The sequence below is a fragment of the Palaemon carinicauda genome, chromosome 27 (genome assembly GCF_036898095.1).
Source record: "Palaemon carinicauda isolate YSFRI2023 chromosome 27, ASM3689809v2, whole genome shotgun sequence".
NCBI classification, from domain to species: Eukaryota; Metazoa; Arthropoda; class Malacostraca; order Decapoda; family Palaemonidae; genus Palaemon; species Palaemon carinicauda.
The window spans coordinates 83,845,040-83,867,539 of record NC_090751.1 but is presented as its reverse complement, the minus strand read 5'-3'; the positions used below and the strand labels follow the sequence as shown (position 1 = coordinate 83,867,539).

The window sequence follows — 22,500 nt, the reverse complement described above, 5'->3', positions numbered from 1 at the left end:
ATTATACTTTTGAAACTTTACCGATTCAACTACCCGATTAGGACGACCATTCCACAACTTGGTCTCAGCTGGAATAAAACTAAAATTAGTGTGGTATCGATTGAAGAATCTATCTACGTTAGACTGTTCTCCTTTCAGCATTGATATGCATCATACCATGGATATGAGAGTCCATTGTTTTTACTCAGTTCAGTGACTTATTGATAAAATCGTAGCTGAAAATGTATTTTGATGTATTTTTATTGAAGAAATCATGTATATTTTTTATTGAAGAAATCATGTAACGTAGATTTTATTTTATATTAGCTACTAACAAGATTCTCGTAATCTTCAAATATCCGTTTCAAAGTTATCTTACTCTAATCCTTTTAAAACACACACATTTAATTCTAATAGCCGATACGACTTTGGTAAAGAGCAGTACTGCCCATACATGGGGCACGATGAAAGACCAATGGCTTGTTATACTTTACTTATGCAGACTGTGGAGGACCCAGTAGAGGGTTTTGCCCGATTCTAAGGCTGCGATAATCGTAACGGGCATAATTTTGACTAATACAATGTTACAGCGATGTAATTACAGCAAAATCGCCAAGAGTCGCCATGCTTCGCCACCACAGCACGAAGTTATGGCTTGTGCGAAATGATGGTGTAGGTTGTTTGTTTGCGAGAAAATACTTGGTCAGTTCGCACCTATCGTCATTTGCCGCCATATTGAGGAGACAATTCCTGTAATGTTGCATATATATCGCATGATATTGCGAAATGTCCTCTAAGAGGCACCATTAGTTGGCACATTACAGCGACGTGGTACTGTGTAGCGCAACCACGACTTGGCAACGCAACCCCGTGAAAGTCACCGAGAGGGGAAAAGTAATCATGGCTGTGAATGCACCATATGTTTACGTTAAACATAGCGATATGCGCAATGATGTCGTATACCAACATGGTGAATGTCGTCATGGTGTCACAAACAACTGAGTATTATTCATCACTCGATCCATGGGATTAAGGGACTATCACCATACTTGCAAGTTACAATCTTAGATCGCATATTATATGTGACTGGCAGAATGGATCCTTTATTTCGTAAAAGTAATTCTTTAATGGCTTACTGGTCTCCACCCACGAGATCAATGCGTCATTGCCATGGAAGTTAACTAAGAGTGACTGGTGGGAATTTATTATTCACAAATAAAAATGTTTAGAATAGTTTTTTATATTTGTGGTTTCAATACTTTAGATTTATATGTTTTATACACTGACACAAGTATGTATGTAATTTACACACACACACATCTATATATATATATATATATATATATATATATATATATATATATATATATGTGTGTGTGTGTGTGTGTGTGTGTGTGTCTGTATGTTCTGTATATATATATATATATATATATATATATATATATATATATATATATATATATATATATATATATATATATATATATTGTGTATGTGTGTATAGATATTACGATAGCTGACACGTGATGAGCATAAATTATGTATTATAGCCACTTTTCCTTTAGTGACTATAATACATGTATATATGTGTGTTTATTATGTAATGTGTTTGTATATATATTATAGACACTATACAATCTTTGAAAAATGTTCTTTGAATTTTCTCCTATATGTAATCCTTTCACTATGAAAGGTTTTATGGCAATTATCACCAAAGTGAACTTTCATCACAAGACCTGTCGCAAAAAACTCAGCGAAATTGCAAATATATGAAGATTTTTGGGTCCGAATGCATAATGATGTTTAGGTTTTTAAAGGTTTAAAGGCCGTTTATGAATTGCAGGGCCAAAGGACAATGATAATGCCCCATCGAGCAGGACAATACCCTAGAGATTGACCATATACACATATGATCAGCGCCCAAACCCCCTATCCACCCAAGTTAAGACCAAGGAGGGCAGGACGGCTGCTACTGACTCAGCAGATAGACATGTAGTCTCCTCCAAAACCCCCATCCTTAGCTCGCAAGGATAGTGAGGTTGCAGAGACCAAAGGAAATAACGGGTTTGAGCGCAACTCGAACCTCAGTCTGGCGTTCACCAGTTAGGGACATTACCGCATCGACCACCACAACTTGGAAGAAAGAAAACTATTTTATGGGTATTTGTGTGACAAAAGAAAAGATTAAGTTTTTAACAGATTAGAAAGGATAAAGGGTGATTAAATGCAGTGCCAAATAACGAGCTGTAATTATTTTTATTAAGAAAATTGAGAGTAAGTTGTTGAGTAAGGATTTTTGTATCCGAGGATTAGTCCAGTGCAATAGTGGGTCGGATAAAAAATAAATCGTATTAGTAATTTTATGTCCTGTATTTGGAAAAAGTAACTTGGTGAAAGAAGGAATTAAAGTGTGTATGGATGGATTCAGAGAACAAGGAAAAAGTATTGTTAGATTGTGTGCCAGTACAGAACAGGTTAAGAGGGATTTTAGAGAAAAATAAAAATGAAAGAAAAAGGTTCGGGTTCACGTAGTTAGCAGGGAGTTTTTGCAGATCTAGTCATAGTGGTGGAAGGATGATGAAGGCGTATTATTATTATTATTATTATTATTATTATTATTATTATTATTATTATTATTATTGTTGTTGTTGTTGTTGTTGTTGTTGTTTTTGTTATTACTTGCTAATCTATATCCATAGTTGGAAAAGCAAGATGCTATAAGCCCAGGGGCTTCAATAGGGAAAATAGCCTAGTGAGGAAAGGAAACAAGTAAAGATGAAATATTTCAAGAACAGTAACAACAACAAAATAAATATTTCCTATATAAACTATAAAGAGTTTAACAAAGCAAGAGGAAGAGACATTAGATAGAATAGTGTGGCCAAGTGTACCCTCAAACAAAAGAACTCTAACCCAAGACAGTGGAAGACCATGGTACAAAGGCTGTGGCACTACACAAGACTAGAGAACAATGATTTGATTTTGGAGTGCCCTTCTAGAAGAGTTGCTTACCATAGCTAAAGAGTCTCTTCTACCCTTTCCAAGAGATATAGAGAAAAATAAGGTGGTTGTGAAAATTCTAATGTGAGTTTGGACGTAGACTCATCGGAGAACCAGTTCCATTTCAGGGAATTGAATATGGAATGTAGAGTCTGTTTAGTACGAATAACAGATTCTTTTGTAGAGAGTAATGAATAGACATGGTTCAACACTGTTTGTTTATGGTATACAGTATATATATATTATATGTATGTATATATATTTATACATATATATATTTGTATATATATATATATATATATATACATGCATATATTATTCAAAGCTAAGCTTTAACCTAAGATGGAAAAGCAAGATGGTATAAGCCCAAAGGCTCCAACAGGGGAAAAATAGCTCAGTGAGGAACGGAAGCAAGGAAATAAACTACCGGAGAAGTAATAACCAGTCAAAATTAAATATTTTAGGAAGAGTAACAACATTATTTATATGTATATATATTATATATACACACACATATACATACATATATATATATATATATATATATATATATATATATATATATATATACAGTATATCTATATATATATATATATAAGTATGGGATGGAGAGCATTTGGTTAACATAATGAGATTATGATATGTAAAATGCCACTTTCTCTAAAAAGAAAAGTATTTAATATGCTGTTCCTACCAGTATTAACTTATGCATCAGAAACTTGAAGCCTTTTTAAAGCCTTGCAACATAAACTAGTTACAGCTCAAAGAGCTATGGAAAGAACACTGCTGGGAATAACACTAGGAGACCGAAAAGAGCAACAGGGATACGAGAGCAAACTAAAATAGAGGATATTCTAACTAGTATGTCAGACAATAGATGGACATCAAGAATAACAGAATGGGTACTTAGAGATTGTAAAAAAAGAAGAGGAAGGAAGAAAAGACGATAGATCGATGAACCAAGGAAGTTTGCGGGCATGGACTAGCACTGAAAGATCATAAACAGACGCAAGTGGAGGGACATGTCTGAGGCCTTTGTTTTCCAGTGGGTAATAGCTAATGATGTTGATATATATATATATATATATATATATATATATATATATATATATATATATATATGTATATATATATATATATATATATATATATATATATATATATATGTGTGTGTGTGTGTGTGTGTGTGTGAGAATGTGTGTATTAAATATATATATATATATATATATATATATATATATATATATATATATATATATATATATATATATATATATATATGTATATATACACATATACAGTATATATATATATATATATATATATATATATATATATATATATATATATATATATATATATATATATATATGTGTGTGTGTGTGTGTGTGTGTGTGTGTGTGTGTGAGAATGTGTGTATTAAAAATAATTAAAATAGGCCTTTCGTATTACTGTTATTGAAGTAGCCCCACCAATAATCATGTGGCCCTGTATAATCCAGTTGTGGCAGATTTACAAATATAATAGATGTAGGACATTACTCCACTATTCATTCAGTTATATCAGAAATGTCAAGTAGGATCAAGTGAGTAAAGAAAAAGTTTTTATTTTTTTTTAATTTTTATTTATGATACTAAACAGGCGATGTTTGACATGAATTCACAATAAACATAGATATTCATCATTGTAGTTATACATGCTAATAATATACGGTATGTGTAAACAGGCAGATGTTCACAGTCATAATGTTACAGTAGTATAGATGCTATGAATTTAAAGAGAAAATTCAGTGGAATTAAGAAATGTCATTTAATTATTTTGAAGTTATAAAATGGTTGGACAATGGAATTTCAGAAATAAGATTTTGTTACATTTAGATACATGTAATTTACATATTAACATTATCTTTGCATTTGATTACCCAAACCTATTATTGAACTCAATTAAAGTAGCCTAATATTTTGATGAGTTTTGTTTTATTTGTCAAATCTTTTAAAAAATGTTGTTTGTTGAGTTTTCTTATTGTGAGTACATCTTAAACTCCAGTCTTATGCGACGTCCTTTTGGAAAATTATATTCAAATTGTAAGTAAAGTTTTTCCCATAACTTTTCTTTTAAAGAAATCCTTTACCATCTTCCCCTAACTTTCTATAAAGATATTAATCTCTAAGCTGTATGGAAAGGGAAGAATCTAGATGAGCTCTGTATTACATGAATGACTGACTGCTTCTAAATTTGAAGAGAAAAGAGACAGAATTTATAATAAAATTGGTCATTGATTTAAAAACCAGGAAGACCCTGATACCTCAAAACGATTTGATGCAGGGCTTGGGTATCTGTATCCGGTACTTTCACCTTGACCTTGACTTTGTGTTTGACTTTGCTGTTGGTTTTGACTTTGGCCCTGATTTTGGCTTTGATTCTGCACTTGATTCTGGTTCTGACTTTGCTGATGATTTTGATTTTGGATTTGCTGTTGGTTTTGACCCTGTGACTGACTCTGGGTTTGGATCTGCTGTTGGTTTTCACCTTGCACTTGGCTTTGGCTTTGACTCTGTTGTTGATGCGGGCCCTGGCTTTGATGCTGACTCTGAGTTTGTATTGGTGGCGTGATATAAACGGGCTGCTCTTGTAGTCCTTGAACTGGGGAATTTTGATCTTTGCTTGGATTATGGCCTTGAAGTAGGCTATCAGAACTAGGCCATAAATTTTGGTTATTTGGCTTATTGACAGTTGATACAGTGCCTAGTGGTGAAGAAGGTGGACGTAGGCTATCAGAACTAGGCCATAAATTTTGGTTATTTGGCTTATTGGCAGTTGATACAGTGCCTAGTGGTGCAGAAGGTGGACGTAGGCTATCAGAACTAGGCCATAAATTTTGGTTATTTGGCTTATTGCTAGTTGATACAGTGCCTAGTGGTGCTGAAGGTGGACGTAGGCTATCAGAACTAGGCCATAAATTTTGGTTATTTGGCTTATTGACAGTTGATACAGTGCCTAGTGGTGCTGAAGGTGGACGTAGGCTATCAGAACTAGGCCATAAATTTTGGTTATTTGGCTTATTGACAGTTGATACAGTGCCTAGTGGTGCAGAAGGTGGAAGTACTGTTGGGGAGTTGCTTGGCAGATTCTGATTAGAGGCAGGTCCCGAAGGCTTTGCAGTCAGGTGTGTAGGTAGTTGAAGGTTTGGGAATGTAGGAGGTTTTACGTTTGGATTTGAGATGGCAGGTTGCTGAGGATTTTTTTGTGGATTGGAAAATTGAGATTGTGGACTCTGCTGTTGTAAGGCTGGCTTTGAGAATGGAGGTGGCTGTGGTTTGTTGTTTGACTGGGGGAGACTAGGTTTCAGGAATGAATGATTTTGTGGAGTTAGTGGAAAATTTGAGGATTGTTGAGGATTTTTAAGTGGTTTAGTTTGTTGGGATGGCAAAGGATTCGGTTTGGAGGGTAGTACATCAAACGATGGCAAGTTTGGCTTAGAGAACGAAGACTGTTGTGGTAAATTTGGCTGTGGGAAAGGTTGTTGTGGAGTTATTGGGAAAATACCAGGTTTTTGTGAATTTGTTTGTTGGTCAATTGATTGTGAGGGTGAAGCTCCTGTTGGCAATAAAGGTTGCAGGAAGGAAGGTGGTTGTTTGGGTAAGTTTGGCTGTGGTAAAGGAGGTTGTTGAGGAGTTAAAAGTGAAAGGCCTGGTTTTTGTGAATTTGTTTGCTGGTCATTGGATTGAGAGGGTGAAGAATTCGGTGGTAATGTTGGTAATAAAGGTTGCAGGAAGGAAGGTGGTTGTTGGGGTAAGTTTGGCTGTGGGATAGGGCGCTGTTGAGTCACTTGAGTTACTGGTGGTTGTTGTGGTGGTCTAACCTGTTGTGGTATTTCAGGCTGTGGAAAGAAAGATGGTTGTGGCTGAGAAGGTGGAGGCTGTTGTGGAGTAATATGAGATATTGGAGGCTGTGGAACCTGTGGTAATTCAGATGGGTAGGAATGGGAAGGTTTTGGTGGTAATTGAGGAAGTTCAGGCTTTGGTAACGAAGGTGCTTGGGGTAGGTTTGATTGAGAGGAAGTTGGGAGTTGTGGAGTAAACTGTGAAATTGGTGGTGGTTGTGGAATTTTCTCATTTTGTTCTAATGGTAATTCAGGCTGTGGAAATAGAGGTTGTTGAGGTAAGTTTGCCCCAGAGTTGGGAGGTTGTGGTGGTAGATTTTGCTGTGATAAAGGTGGCTGCTGTGGGCTTGTCTGTGAAATGGGAGGTTGCTGTGGAATATGTTGGAGTGTACTTGGATAGGAATGTGATGGATTTTGTCCTAATGATATTTCAGGCTGTGGTAATAGAGGTTGTTGTGGTACGTTTTGTCCAGAGTGAGGGGGTCGTGGCAAATTGGGTTTGGAGAAAGGTGATTGTTGTGGAGTTACCTGGGAAATTGGAGGTTGTGGAACCTCTGGTTGTCCAGTTGGGTAGGAATGTGATGGATTTTGTCCTAACGATATTTCAGGCTGTGGTGATAGAGGTTGTTGTGGTAAGTTTTGTCCAGAGGGAGGGGGTTGTGGCAAATTTGGTTGGGGGAAAGATGACTGTAGTGAAGATATTTGAGAAATTGGAGGTTGTGGAACCGCTGGTTGTCCAGATGGGTAGGAATGTGATGGATTTTGTCCTAATGATATTTCAGGCTGTGGGAATAGAGGTTGTTGTGGTAAGTTTTGTCCAGAGGAAGGAGGGGGTTGTGGCAAATTGGGTTTGGAGAAAGGTGATTGTTGTGGAGTTATCTGGGAAATTGGAGGCTTATGTACCTCTGGTTGTCCAGATGGGTAAGAATGTGATGGATTTTGTCCAAACGATATTTCAGGCTGTGGGAATAGAGGTTGTTGTGGTATGTTTTGTCCAGAGGAAGGAGGGGGTTGTGGCAAATTGGGTTTGGAGAAAGGTGATTGTTGTGGAGTTATCTGATTAACAGGTGGCTGTTGTGGAATTCCCTGCTGCTGACTTGGTATAGAAGGTGAAATAGGTGTTAGTGGGGGAAATTCCGGTAACTGGGGAAAGTTTGGCTGAGAGAAAGGTGGTGGTTGTGAAACTTGCTGTGGTTCCTTAGGGAAGGGATGTGAAGGTCCTTGTACAAGAGGTATTTCAGGTTTGGTTATGGGATGTTGTGGAGGTAAACTTGGTGGGGAGATGGATGGCTGTTGAGGAGTAATTTGTGAAACTGTAGGTTGCTCTGGTATTGGGAAGATTGGTTGTGATGAAATGGGTTTGGAAAGTGAAGGTTGTTGTGGTTTTAAGGTTGGGTTCTGTGTGATTAGTTCTGGCAGATCTGGTGTGGGAAATGTAGGGGCCTGTGGTAAATTTGGAAGTGAATTTGAAGGTACGTGTGGAGTTTGTTGTTGCCCAGTAGGTAGAGTTTGTGGAAATGGTGAAGTTTGTGGTAAATCCAGTTCAGATATTGCAGGAGATTGAGGCAGTTGTGGAACTGGAAACTGTGGTAGTTGTTGAGGCGTGTTTGGTTTTGAAGAGGGTACCTGTTGATTTATCTGGGGTATCAGAGGTTGTAAAACTGAGGTATTTTGGCTAATGGATGAAGGTTTATTTGGATTTGAATCTGAAGTGGGTTTTGTATGTTGTGAGAGTTCTGGTTGTAAAATTGGAGATATTGGTGGGTTTGGAGGTAAATAAAGGGGAGAGGCTGTTGTTGCTGGGTTTGATGGGATTATTTGTGGACTATCTGACGGATTTGCAGGCTGTGATTGCCCAAACAAAGCTGTAAATGAGTCAGAATTAGAGGAATGTGATATTTGTTGCGAGTTATTAATGTCCTTTGGTGGTGTCGGGGTTTGAAATGTAATTGATGGATTGTTTAGAGGGAATTGGGGTTTTGTATTTGTACTAACAATAGGAGGACGTTGAGGAACTTGTGGATTAGGTGTTAAATAACTTTGGGATGGCGTTGGTGCTTCAAATATCTGGGATTGTGTCTTGAATGTTTCTTGGCTATTAGATGTTAGAAACTGAGATTGGTTTGGGCCCAATGGGTTTGTGAGAGGTGTATTTGAGTTAAATTGTCCAAAAATATCAGAATTCTGGTGGCTATTGATAGGGGGATCACTTACTTGAGATTTGATATCAATTTCTGAAATTGGATTTTCTATTTTTCCTGAAAATATTATCGATTGTATTGATGTAGGTACTGTAGGGCTTGATGAGGACTGCAATATCTGCAGTTGTAAGAGCTGGTTTGCATTCTGGTCTGATTGTGACTCTTGATATTGTAGTTGTGAATTAATTTCTTTTGACTGTGCTCCAAGTTCAACATTATCTTGTGAGATATTTGTGAGCTGTTCATTATTGATGAACAAAGTAGAGTCTGTAAGTTGATTTATTTCACTTGACTGTGTAGACTCTACTGTTTTGATGTCTTGAGAATTAAGGTAATTTTCTCTCTCACGATCATCTTGGCTTATAGATTCCCTCTGTTCTATTGATATTTTTGATAGCTGGTTTATAGAATTGTTTAAGATATTCTCAGCTGTAGTAGTAGTAGTTGCAGGTTCTGGTGTTTCTTGATATGAGGGGAATGTTGTGGTTTGCAGTTCCAAATCGTTAGGAGGTTGAAGATCTGAATGAAATGTACCTTGAAGAGGACTCTGGAAATTAGATTCATTAACTTTATCTTCTGTAGCTTTGTTATCATTTGTGATTATTAGATTGTTGGAAGATGTATTAGGAGTTTGTTGTAGCTGAGTATCCAATGGTTCGGGTATTTCATAATTGTACTCTAGTGTGTCATGTTGTTTTAAATCTAGAGATGCTTTTACACTCGACTCCAAAAATGCACCAAAATTATCCTCTTTAGATTTTGTTAGAATATTTTGAGGTTGAGATTGTATTTCTCTTGGATCAGGCTGTTGTATTTCTCTTGAAAAGGCTGTATTTTGGTTCGACAAGAAGTATTGTGGTTCTTGGGCTTGATTCGATTCCAGGAGATGGAATTGATTAAATTCTGATGAAGGAGATTTTTCAGAAATGGCTGCTGTTTGGTCTTGCAGTTCAACAGGAGCAACGTTTTGGGTGTTGTCGTGCGATGCCAATAATTGTGGTTTTAATGAATCAAAAGTACTTTGTGTTTCTTGTCTGCCTGCTAAAGGACTCGATACTTGAGGCTCCAGGAACTGAAAATTATTAAGAAATGGCTGCAGTTGTTGTTCAGAGTGAAATTCAGGAATGATATTTGTTGGAGGGGTTTGAGTTTCTTGTCTGCGTGTCAATGAAATTGTAAACTCATCACCATATCGCTGATCACTAGTACTGTCGAGAATGTGTGGCTTTACCTCATGAGATTCTTGTAAAGATTGAAACTCGGAGGTGATGGTGCTCAGTGGATTATGTGTCCCTTGCTCATTGCTGAAGGGAACTGGAAATGTTTCATCATTTGGTGTGGTTGAGAGTTGGTGCTCTTCTGACTCAAAACTATTATACTCTGTTTGAGACTCATTTTCAAAGTTGGTTTGTGAAACACTTAACTGAGTTGGAATTGGTGTGCCTTCTCCCAATATGAAGATAGAAGGAGAATTATCATTATTAGAAGACTCCGAGAATTTGTGTTCTAAGAATTGAGAATTATCTATCTCTAGTTGTTGTTTAGAGTTTAAAAGATGACGAGAAAGACCTTGTAGATGTGGCTGATTGTTCTGGTGAAAAGTATGCTCTTCATTGTTCGTTGAAGTTAAGACTTGAGGTTCTACAACCTGAAAAGTATTCGAATTTGTTTGCCTATTTTGTTGGACTGTAAACTGAGATAAATCATGTTCTGGCACTAATTCTCTTTCTTGTGCATTTCTTGTAATGAAAGGAAAGTTTTCTGGAAGAACAGGAGTCAACGGTGGTGATCCTGTAGGTTCAAATGTATTCAAACCAAAAGTAGGCTGTTCATGGGAGTTAAACTGAGAAGTGGTATGCTGAGGCGAATGCTGTGTGTTTTGTTCATTAGGTAAATCGTTTTCATTGGAGGGAATTGAAGCTTGAGGCCACGATATCCCCTCATTGAAATCTGAACTTGAAGGACTGCCAGAATTGACCTGCGTAGGTGAACGTTGTACTTTTTGTTTACTCGTTAAAGAAAAGGGCAGCTGTTCATTACTGATTGGAAGTTTAGTCTTGGGTAACACATTAAGTAACAGAGGATTTTCTAAGTACTGCGTTTGAATGTTTGGCAGGTTTTTAAGCGAAAGTTGTTGGATGTTTTTCCGTAGAAATGAGTCGGGTCTTTCTGATGCTGGAGAAAACGAGTCCTGGTTGTCAAGTAGCGTAATGTCATTGTCTAAACCTCTTGACAAAATGTTAGTAAAGGTTCCTTCACCTGGTTTGTTGTCCAGAAAGACCTCGTTAATGACTTTTCCGGGTAGACGCACCTGTATAGAGGGGAAAGATGCATTATTTTTGGCGGTATTTTCAGCATTTTCTTTATAATGACAATTTATTGATCCTTTGCATATCCAGAAAAAGTTATTGAATATTTTCATTCTGAAATGAAAAAAAAATAAGCTTAACTTGAAGAATGGCACCACAGTATTCATCCTGTAGCCATTAACAATTGTTTTGTCTACATCAAATGATGTTCTTTAGTCAAGTGAAGACAACAGTTCCCACGCTTAAATTCTCAATTCATACCATACACTGTATATATATATATATATATATATATATATATATATATATATATACACATATGTATATATATGTATATATATGTATATATATATATATATATATATATATATATGTATAATATATATATACAGTATATATATACAGTATATATATACAATATATATATATATATATATATATATATATATATATATATATATATACACATATACATATATATATAAATTGAAGTTGCAAGGTATTCTTACCCTGAAGTGGTCAACATTGCTCGATTCAAAAGGAAGATTCGGGGGAGGGTTTGGGCTCTCCAGAATTTTGGCTCTGTAGCCATTTTCATCAGCTGTGTACCTGAATATAAAAATATAAAAATAATTTCTGACATATGCAAGATTTAATTTTATTTTTTTTAGGGATACATACGTTACCTGGTATTTACAACATACACACCATTTTGAATATTGAAATTATTTTGGAAAAGAGAAAAATTAATAATTTCATATGTACAGTGTGGCTTTTATGCAATTAGTATCAAGTTATTTATTATTTTATCATTGATAAGTTTTCTTGATCATGAGAGATATTTAAAGTTGACAGTAATACTATTTTCAATAGAATCAATCATAATTTATCCTTCAAAATTGATTAATAAAACTATGATAATTCTTAATACTTACGCGACTGTCATGAAAATTCCATCGGGTCTCTTATATGAATACTGTCCAACCAGAGGACCATTTTTCTGCTGTTCTTCTTCCCTGGTTGTAAACACGGAAGAACCTGAATTACTGATGCTGTATCTGAAGTGATACGGCATCTGAGGAGAACAACAGCATCATTTAGTTCGAAGGAAATATCAATTGGTTCCTGATCTTATGATATTTTACATTCGTTATTCATTACCTCTCATAGTTTATGCATTTCCTTTTTTTCACTGGGATATTTTTCCTGTTGGACCCTTTGGTCTTGAAGCATCCTACCTTCCCAAGTAGGGTTGTAGCGTAGCTAATAATGATAATGATAATAATAATAATAATAATAATAATAATAATAATAATAATAATAATAATAATAATAATAATAATAATAATAATCATCATCATCATAATAATAATAATAATAATAATAATAATAATAATGATAATAATAATAATAATAATAATAACCATTCTGATGACGATAGTAATGATGATGACATATGAGCAATAAAGTCGAATCGCCATAACAATGAAATATATTATCGCCCTCATTATTCAAATACAAGACCTAGAGGCTCATGGAACGCTATCTTGCTATCACCACAGAGAATGAAAGTTCCAAAGACCCCCATAAGTATCCTTATGTCCTGTTGTTGTTGTTTGTTGTTGTTAATGTTGTTGTATATATATATATATATATATATATATATATATATGTATATATATATATATATATATATATATATATATATATATATATATATATATATATATATATATATATATATCACTAACACTCGTGATTTTAATCAATGTAAATATGAACCACAATGGCATTTGATAAATATTATAAATATGTTTTATATATATATATATATATATATATATATATATATATATATATATATATATATATATATATATATATATACATATATACAGTATATATGTATACACACATATATATATATATATATATATATATATATATATATACATATATACAGTATATATGTATACACACACACACACACACACATATATATATATATATATATATATATATATATATATATATATATATATATATATATATATAAAATGTGTGTATGCATATATATGTATGCATGTGTGTTTGTGTATGAACGTATAATCTACAGGTGGCCGTAACATTTTGATATGTTCATTTTACTGGAAACCTAAAATCGAATAGGAAATGATTGCATTAATAATCACTATCTTCAAAGCGTGCAGTAATCGAGAAGCAGAGAGATTCTCTAATGAGTTTGAGTTAATACATACCGGTAAAAGCACGATGGTCGGTTTATCTGGAGGTCCAGAAGACAATTTGCAGCATTCCTCTCCTTCTGGGGCGGACGGTTGAATTTCGATTGTTGGGGATGGCCTGGGCGGAACGATTTGCGGAGCGAAAGGTGGGCTTGGGAAGACGGGCGGCGTTGCAATGGGTGGTTTTGCTGGTGGGCTGACGACGGTGGTTATTGTTGAAGGGGGCACGTTGCCTTGGGGAGGGGGGAATGGGCCATCTGGCAGAGGTGGTTCATACAGACCTGGAACTGGGGGATATGGAAAAATGCATTACTCTCTCTCTCTCTCTCTCTCTCTCTCTCTCTCTCTCTCTCTCTCTCTCTCTCTCGTTCACAAATTAGTTGGTGCAGACATTTCCAATATACTTATTGTTTTTTTTTTTATTGAAATATGTGTTACTAAACCTTCGCCTTTGTAAATCTAGCATGATAGATTTATTCATAGATCTTACTTTCGTGTTCAGTCAAAAGATCAAACTTTTAGAATAAATGTATCACAGAGTAAAAATGGAAAACATCAGTTGAAGATTTTTTTAACTTTCCTAATTTGATGTATTTTTTACGTAGTCTGTTTCAAGGCTTCGTCACACTAGCTCGTTTTTTTTTTTTCTTTTAGTATTAATATTAATATTGATATTAACATAAAGGAGCCAACTGTAATAGCAATATTGAAGAAATGTTTGTATACGGTGAACGCATGGAAATGAAAGGCAATGCCTGTATGAAAGAGTGGCCTATTGGAAACGTCTCTGCCTGGCGGTCGCTGGACTGGTATTCGAATCCCGCTCAAACTCTTTAGTTTCTTGTAGTGTTTGCAACCCGACCATCCTTGTGAGCTATGAACGGGGGAAGTGGGGGAGCCTATAAGTCTACTTGCGAGTCATCAGCAGCCATTGCCTGGCTCTCCCTGATCTTAGCTTAGGTGGAAATTGCGCTTGGACGTTGATTATATTGTATATGTGTTCAGTCTCTAGGTCATTGTACTGTTGCTAGGGTTATGTCACTGTCCCTTACTTCTGCCTTTCGTGAGTGGCCTTTAAACCCTTTTCGACAGAAAATCTTTGATATTTGACAGTATCAGGGACTTTCCCAATATGCTAACTTTCATAGTTACGTTTTACTCCTATTTTTATATAATTGTGACCGTGATTCCACTTTTTTTTGGGGGGGAGACTAGAATTTATTGTAAACCCATTCTTTTAATCTGTTAAGATCTTACATCGGGATACGTCAAGCACTCGTAGTATCTTTCAGTTATCTAGTTCCGTCGTGTTTATCTAATTTAGCTACGTGACTCCTTTCATTACCTGTAATGATTTGTTTCTACACTGTATTATACGATACTCTAGAAGTTCTATTCCCTCAGCGATCAGGTGGTTGAATAGGTGGAACTTAGGAAGCTTAAACTTTGCTGAGTAGATTGTCATGAGACTTGTTTTATAGTTTATATTTGACTGATCTATTCTTACAATAATAATAATAATAATAATAATAATAATAATAATAATAATAATAATAATAATAATAATAATAATAATAATAATTCCAGAAGCAAGAATTATGTCGCACTACTGAATTTTATTTTCTTTTATCTCATATTTTCAATTTATGGCCTAACTACTTTTAACTCGATTCTACTATCATTTCTCTCTCTCTCTCTCTCTCTCTCTCTCTCTCTCTCTCTCTCTCTCTCTCTCTCTCTCAGGTCAGACGCTGTAGATAAATCGTACAAATTGGCCAACCAGCCACCTTTCCTTTGGATCTTGGAAGTTTCAAAATTTCTAAAATCTCTTAATCACTGCTATATTTAAATTATTTTGATTCTATATTGTTGAATGAAAGATAAGAAAAATTACATATGAATTATTAAAGATGGGAAGAGAAGAAGGTTTGGAAGGCTAATATATATTATTGAATGACATGAAGGAAAAGGGTCTAAAAAAACAAGATGTACAGGAGAGAGGAAGATAGAGAAGGCTGACTAGGAACAGCGACTCCATATCGAAATTGGGAAAAGATGAAGACATAGAAGAAGAAAAAAATGATTGAAGTCTTGATTGATTTAATAATTAACTCCCACTAGACATTCAAAAGACTGAAGATATTAAGTCTTTCAAGAGGAAACTGAAGACTTTCTTGCTCTCTTAAAGTGCTTCGATTGTGTGGATTTGACAATAAACGAGCAATATGGGGTGTGAAATGTTGAATGCCTTGGAATGAACATGATAAAATCACTGTGGGGGCCCTGTAGAGAGTAAAGGACCAAAAAAGCAGCCTTTAAAGTGAAGTAAATTGATAATGCTTCTCCAACCATACAAAAGAAAAAAAAAATTAGTAAAGAATATAATAATGATTAATTATTGTTTACCTGACGGGACAGAAGGTGGTGGTGGTAGGTACTGCTGATCTAATTTTGCTGGGATAGCTCCTACCGTCCATATTGAAAACGTCAGCACGAAAGTCTGAAACTGAAAAAGATAAAAGAAATTCCATTAGTAACTGTTGGTAGTAATTTTGTTTATGGTGTCTCAAGCCAAAGTCGAATATTTTTCTTCATTATTCTGATAACTAGTGTACGCGACCCGTCGAAAATAACGGACAACTATCTAGATAGATATGCACATATATGAACACGCACCTCACTCTCCCCAGGGTATGACTACTTCCCTGTCTCCTACCATAGGGACAGGGAAAGACCGAGTTGTCATACGTTTAGTAATGCTGCTGAGCGTGACTGTTATTTTATATATATATATATATATATATATATATATATATATATATATATATATATATATATATATATATATATAGGCAAGATGATTCTGATTATTATTCAGAAACACGAATGAAAACTCACTTTAATATTGAATAAATATCCTTGGAAATTTTGCATTATGGAACTTACGAGTACTTAGATGTTCAAAACGAAACAGAGGAGCAACACTGCATTGCCAAAGGAAACAATTACATTTAATTTTTTTCATCAACCAAGATGTCTGTAAAAGTCACAGCTAGTATTAGTTTGATATTAATGAGCAATTTATATTAAGAATCTCACCAGATCAAACTTTGGATTTTATTAAAATGCAGTAGATTTTACGAGTAAGGTGACTCCGTTAACTGACCAATGAGGTAAAGCTTAACTACCTGAATACTATTTGGGCCAATGACAGCACGTTAGACATTGTATTTGGGCATCCAAAGGAGATACTCGCTTCTTTTAAGGAAATTTGGAGCTTTTAATTACCTCAGCCAACGAAGTAGGTTCGCAATGTTTGTATGTTTGTTTGTTTGTGAACAGCTTCCTGACCATAATTTTAATCGTAGAGTAATGGAACTTGTGGGGATTAACTGCTCTGTAAAATGCTCGAAATTATTAAATTTTGGAAGGTCAAGGTCAAGTTCACGATTAAGCAAAATGTCCAAATTCACGTAATTAGACATAAGTTTGGACATCGTTGTCACAGAGATATCAAACTTAGTTCGTATTTGAGTGTATGCAAATCGACGCCAATTAATGCAGGTTAAGGTCAAAGGTTAAGGTTAAGGTCGAGCAAAAGGTTGAGGAATAAGCTGCCGCGGCGGAGGTCTGCGCTCTACTGAGTTTAGATCAGTGCCGGATGTAATAATAATCTTTAATTTTCTTTTACTGTATTTTGTACGACTTTATCCACATGATTTAATCTTTTTCCACCAGGCGTTGTCATAGGTTGTTGAGAAGAAAATATTACTAGGATGATTTAATTTTAGTGCGCTACATACTATAGTTATATTTAAGGTGGTATTTGAAAATGATTAGCATATATTCAAATAATTTTTATCAGGTGTAGAAATATTGTTATAATCTATTTCATCATGCACAAAATAGTGCTTTCTTATTTAAAGATGGAGAAATTCATGCAAGGTATCTGTGCAAGAAATCCAGTTTGTTACACTGAAGTTAGGAAAGATTATAATTATATATTAATAAAAAAAAAAAGATCATAATTATATTTTGATAATGAAAAATTATCATAAATATATTTTGATAATGAAAAATTATCATAATTATATTTTGATAAGAAAAACAATCATAAGTATATCTTGATAAGAAAAGAAAAATCATAATTATGTGTTAATAAGAAAAAAGATCATAATTATATCTTAAGAAAAAAGACCATAATTATATTTTGATAAGAAAAAAATCATAGTTATATTTTAATAAGGAAAAAAAAATCATAATTATATTTTAATGAGAAAAAAGATCATAATTATGCGTTAATAAGAAAAAAAATCCTAATTATATTTTAATAAGTAAAGAAGATCATAATTATATTTTGATAAGAAAAAATCCATATTTATATTTTAATAAGAAAAAAAGATCATAATTATATATTAATAAGAAAAAAAGATCATAATTATATATTAATAAGAAAAAAAAGATCATAATTATATTTTGATAAGGAAAAATCCGTAATTATATTTTAATAAGAAAAAAAGATCATAATTATATTTTATTAAAAAGAAAATGGGACTAACCCTCTATATTAACTAACTTAGATTTTTTAATAACAATTGAAAGAATGATTTCTTTTTACGAATTTTGATCCCGAACATTTTTCAAAATCTAATCACTCAATATTTTCAGTCTTGATCCACGCGTTCAGTGTGAGATACACTGTTAAAAAAAAGATACTTTTAACTGTAAATTCTCCGTAAAGATATATTATTCTCAGCCGTATTCCAGTAAAATACAGGCGACCGTATTTTTCCCATACTTGGTTATTATCTATTACGGGTTGGTGACCGTAATATCACTCTTTTACGTCAATATATCCGTTTTTAAAACGGTATATGCCTGGCAATATTTATTCCAGGTTTTTAGTGTTTTTTTTACGGCAAATTTTTAACAGCGTAGGCCTACTCAAGTACAATAATGTTCACAGAATTCATGGAATTGCCTATTGTTTTCACAGGTTTATTTAAATGACCAAAATATGTGTGACTTCTTACTTTATACTTATTAAACTAGAGGAGCAATTCGTAGAGCGCAGACCTCCGCTGCGGCATCTTATTTCTCGACCATTTGCTCACCCTTGACCTTTGACCTTGACCTTACAAAATTTAATCATTCCCAGCATTTTACGTAACAGTTAATCATTCAAGTTTCAATGATCTACGATTAAAATTATGACTAGGAAGCTGTTCACACACAAACACACACAAACAAGGGATAAAACATAACCTCCTCCCAACTTGCTTGTCTGAGGTAAGTACTTTATACTTCTTTCGAAGCAAATGAGAACTTAGATGTTTGTATAGATTGGAAAAGTCCATTTGGAAATCCGAATATCGAGAATGCATTTAGCAAGTTTGTTTTCTGATCTTGAGATAATCACTAATATAAAAAGAATTATGGACATTGTGTTTATCCTGACTTAAGAAATTCTGGTTACTCTGAAAAAAAAAAAAAAAAATCCTTTCAAACTCATAAGATTATTTTCAAGAAAATTCGTACCTCAATTAAAAATCTATTACTTTTGATTTTAGTGGTTTTGGAAAATCGAGATTTACGGGTTAAATTTTGAGTTTCCAAAATTACTAAAATCAAGAAAAAAAAATATTTTAATTTTTTTTTCTATAATTTTATCGATTTTGACTACAAATTTTGCCTTAATTTTTATCTTTATTTTTTTGTTCAGAAATGCAAATATGCATTCTCAATATAATTAGAAATATGTTTGCTTCAGATATAATCTTCTTAACAAAATTGCTATTAACTTTAATGTTAAAAATGTGGTGTAAAAAACGGTAAAAATCCTGTCATAAATGTTGCCAACCATTTTAAAAACTAATATATTGACGTTAAGGAGTGATATTACTTTCACCAACCCTTAAATGATGATAACAAAGTAGGGTAAAAATTACGGTCGCAAATATATATTACTGAAATACGGCTGAGAACAGTATCTTTTTACGGAGAATATCCGATTAAAACTACTGTTTTTTAGCAGTGTTTGAAGTGATCGATATGGGTCTACTATTATTAAAATTACATTAATAATGTATCATAATTATAACATGTTTTGCACATCCTAACATGTGGATCTACAGCACTAGATGATAATGACTGAAAACAATATCCGAATCTCGGCTAAATGATTACGATTATTTTCCATAATCATTAAGAAATACACTTCAGTATTTTAGACACGATCTTCCACAGTATCATTTAAAAAAACGCTGACTAATGCAATAGAAATATAACATTTTGCCATTGTATGAAATTTACAGAATTCTTTGGACTTGAAAATAAAATTTCTTTCAAAATCTCTTGAAGAAATGTTATATCTTGTAACATGAGTAACTTTTTAACAGAATCGTTTGAAAACGTAAGTGATCACTTCATTGAAATAAAAGTGAGCATTTTCAATTTTTGAAACGAAAGCGACTGAATTTAGAATTAAAATACTTTTCTTGATAGTAATAATAAAACAAATATGTTTCTAGGTGTTAATGTTAAAACAGTCGTTGAACGTTGAAGATTTATTCTATGCTCTCTTATTATTATTATGTATTTTTTTTCTATATTTTCTATTTTAAAATTACTCTTAAGTTTACTCTGAAAAAAATTGTTCTTCGTCACTGTTGATATTGATAAAGCAGTTTCAGCCAGTATTTAAACAAATTGTGTTACAGCGTTTACTAACCTGTATTTATATATGCATACTTACACACACACACACACACACACACACACACACACACATATATATATATATATATATATATATATATATATATATATATATATATATATATATATATATATATATTTATATATATATCTTTCTGAATGGGAATACCTTGACGTGGTGGAAGGGTCTGTGTATTGATAAGAGGAGCAAAGCTGTACTAGTCAGGGCTAGGTTGGTTTGCCGTGAGTGGTCATACAAAAATCTCCCACCATCACCAATCCTCAATGGCCAGCATGGTGATGAAAACCGGCTAAACCCTAGACATAAATTAAGATCTCTGACGCCTTTTTCCTACAGTGGACTAGAGACGACTGCATTATATTATTATTATTATTATAATTATTATTATTATTATTATTATTATTGTATATATATGAATATGTATGTATGTATGTATATATATGCATTTATATACCTATATACATATGAGAGAGAGAGAGAGAGAGAGAGAGAGAGAGAGAGAGAGAGAGAGAGAGAGAGAGAGAGAGAGAGAGAGAGTCAATCCTATGAGTGTTGATAGAATGTGTTATATATAAAAGATTCCTGGAAAATGTTCTAGAAGCACAAGGAAGACATAACTCATTGTTATTTATGGATTAATAAAATAATTTTAGTAACTTATGTCTTCATTTAACTATGCTTATGTGAATGCACTTCATTTGATATGAATGCATACAAAGCACATACGCACTGGTGTGTAAAATTAATACCTTCTTTGATGGATAATTTTGTTTTTCATCTGACAAATATCTCAGTTTATAATTGTTGGTGGGTTATATTTATTAACAAGGATATAGATTAATGCTATGCAAAGACATAGGATCATATTTCATAATGTGGGTTTTGCGTAATTCGGACATTCTCTCTCTCTCTCTCTCTCTCTCTCTCTCTCTCTCTCTCTCTCTCTCTCTCTCTCTCTCTCTCTCTCTCTCTCTCTCTCTCTCCCCGATAATATAGTCAATTTCTTTACTTAAATATCAAGATGTGCTTTTTGATTCATTTTCTATTCAATGTTACTTTAACGAAAGAAAAGTATTTTTATGCTGAATTTTTGACCTCAGAACTACACTAATCTGCCATCAGTCTTCTTTATTTAGTAAATATGATCTAATTAATACGAAGATTTCTAAATTCAAAAGGTTTATTCTAAAACACTTGTTTTTTCGTGTGGTTATTCAAGTTATATTTGATATCCAGTTTGCAGTATTTGGCATTAGTAAATCAAATCAGTTCTCTTTTATCTTATTAATTCAAGCCGGTTCTTGTAAGCATATGATACTAATGAAGTTTCCATTCCATGAAATAATTATTCAACTATCATATGAGTTTCATTTACCCCCAACACAATACCCTTTTTACTCACCGACTCCATGGAGTTGCCTAACAAAGAGGGATCAATTCCCTCTCGGTTAATTCTCTGTCTTGTGCCTCGTCCTTCGTCAGCTCCTTCGGCTGCAAGCGAGAGTCGAGACTGGTCGTTAGGGCCCAAGCACCGCTTCCAAAGCACTAATATGCCCAGTCCCTTATCAGCCCCCTTTTATATAACCACGGGCCAGGTTAGGTCACAGGAGATCGGCGACCATAACCCTAAGGACAGTTTGTTTGCGTAACCGCGTTCAGGAAGTGACGAAAGGACCAGATGCGCATCTTGTTTTTGTTTTGTTCGCGAAGGCGTTTTCCCCTTAGGCGGCCGACGGACGCTTCTGCGATGAGTAATTAGCGGAATTAAGATGATCGATGTCGTGCTTTCAAGTTTAAGATGAAAGATGAGACCTCTACACAGAATGCTTTCATGATATTTGAAGTTTCTTATGCCACTGGTGTGGACTCCTTGCAGTGTGTTGTTTCCCTTATCATCACTAGCTTGCATTATTATTATTATTATTATTATTATTATTATTATTATTATTATTATTATTATTATTATTATTATTATTACAAACGAAAAAGCCGAATATCGCTTTAACTAGACTAGGATGCTAAAGAATATGTGGAAATATATAAAAGATTAAGTTAACTAAAAGATATTGTAAATGTATATATATATATATATATATATATATATATATATATATATATATATATATATATATATATATATATATAT

General features: G+C 33.8%; 1 protein-coding gene across 2 annotated transcripts in view; it reads left to right on the top strand.

Moving 5' to 3' along the window:
- LOC137620779 (uncharacterized) overlaps window positions 1-22,500 on the top strand; it is a 650,311-nt gene that overhangs the window by 142,704 nt on the left and 485,107 nt on the right. The window lies entirely within an intron of this gene.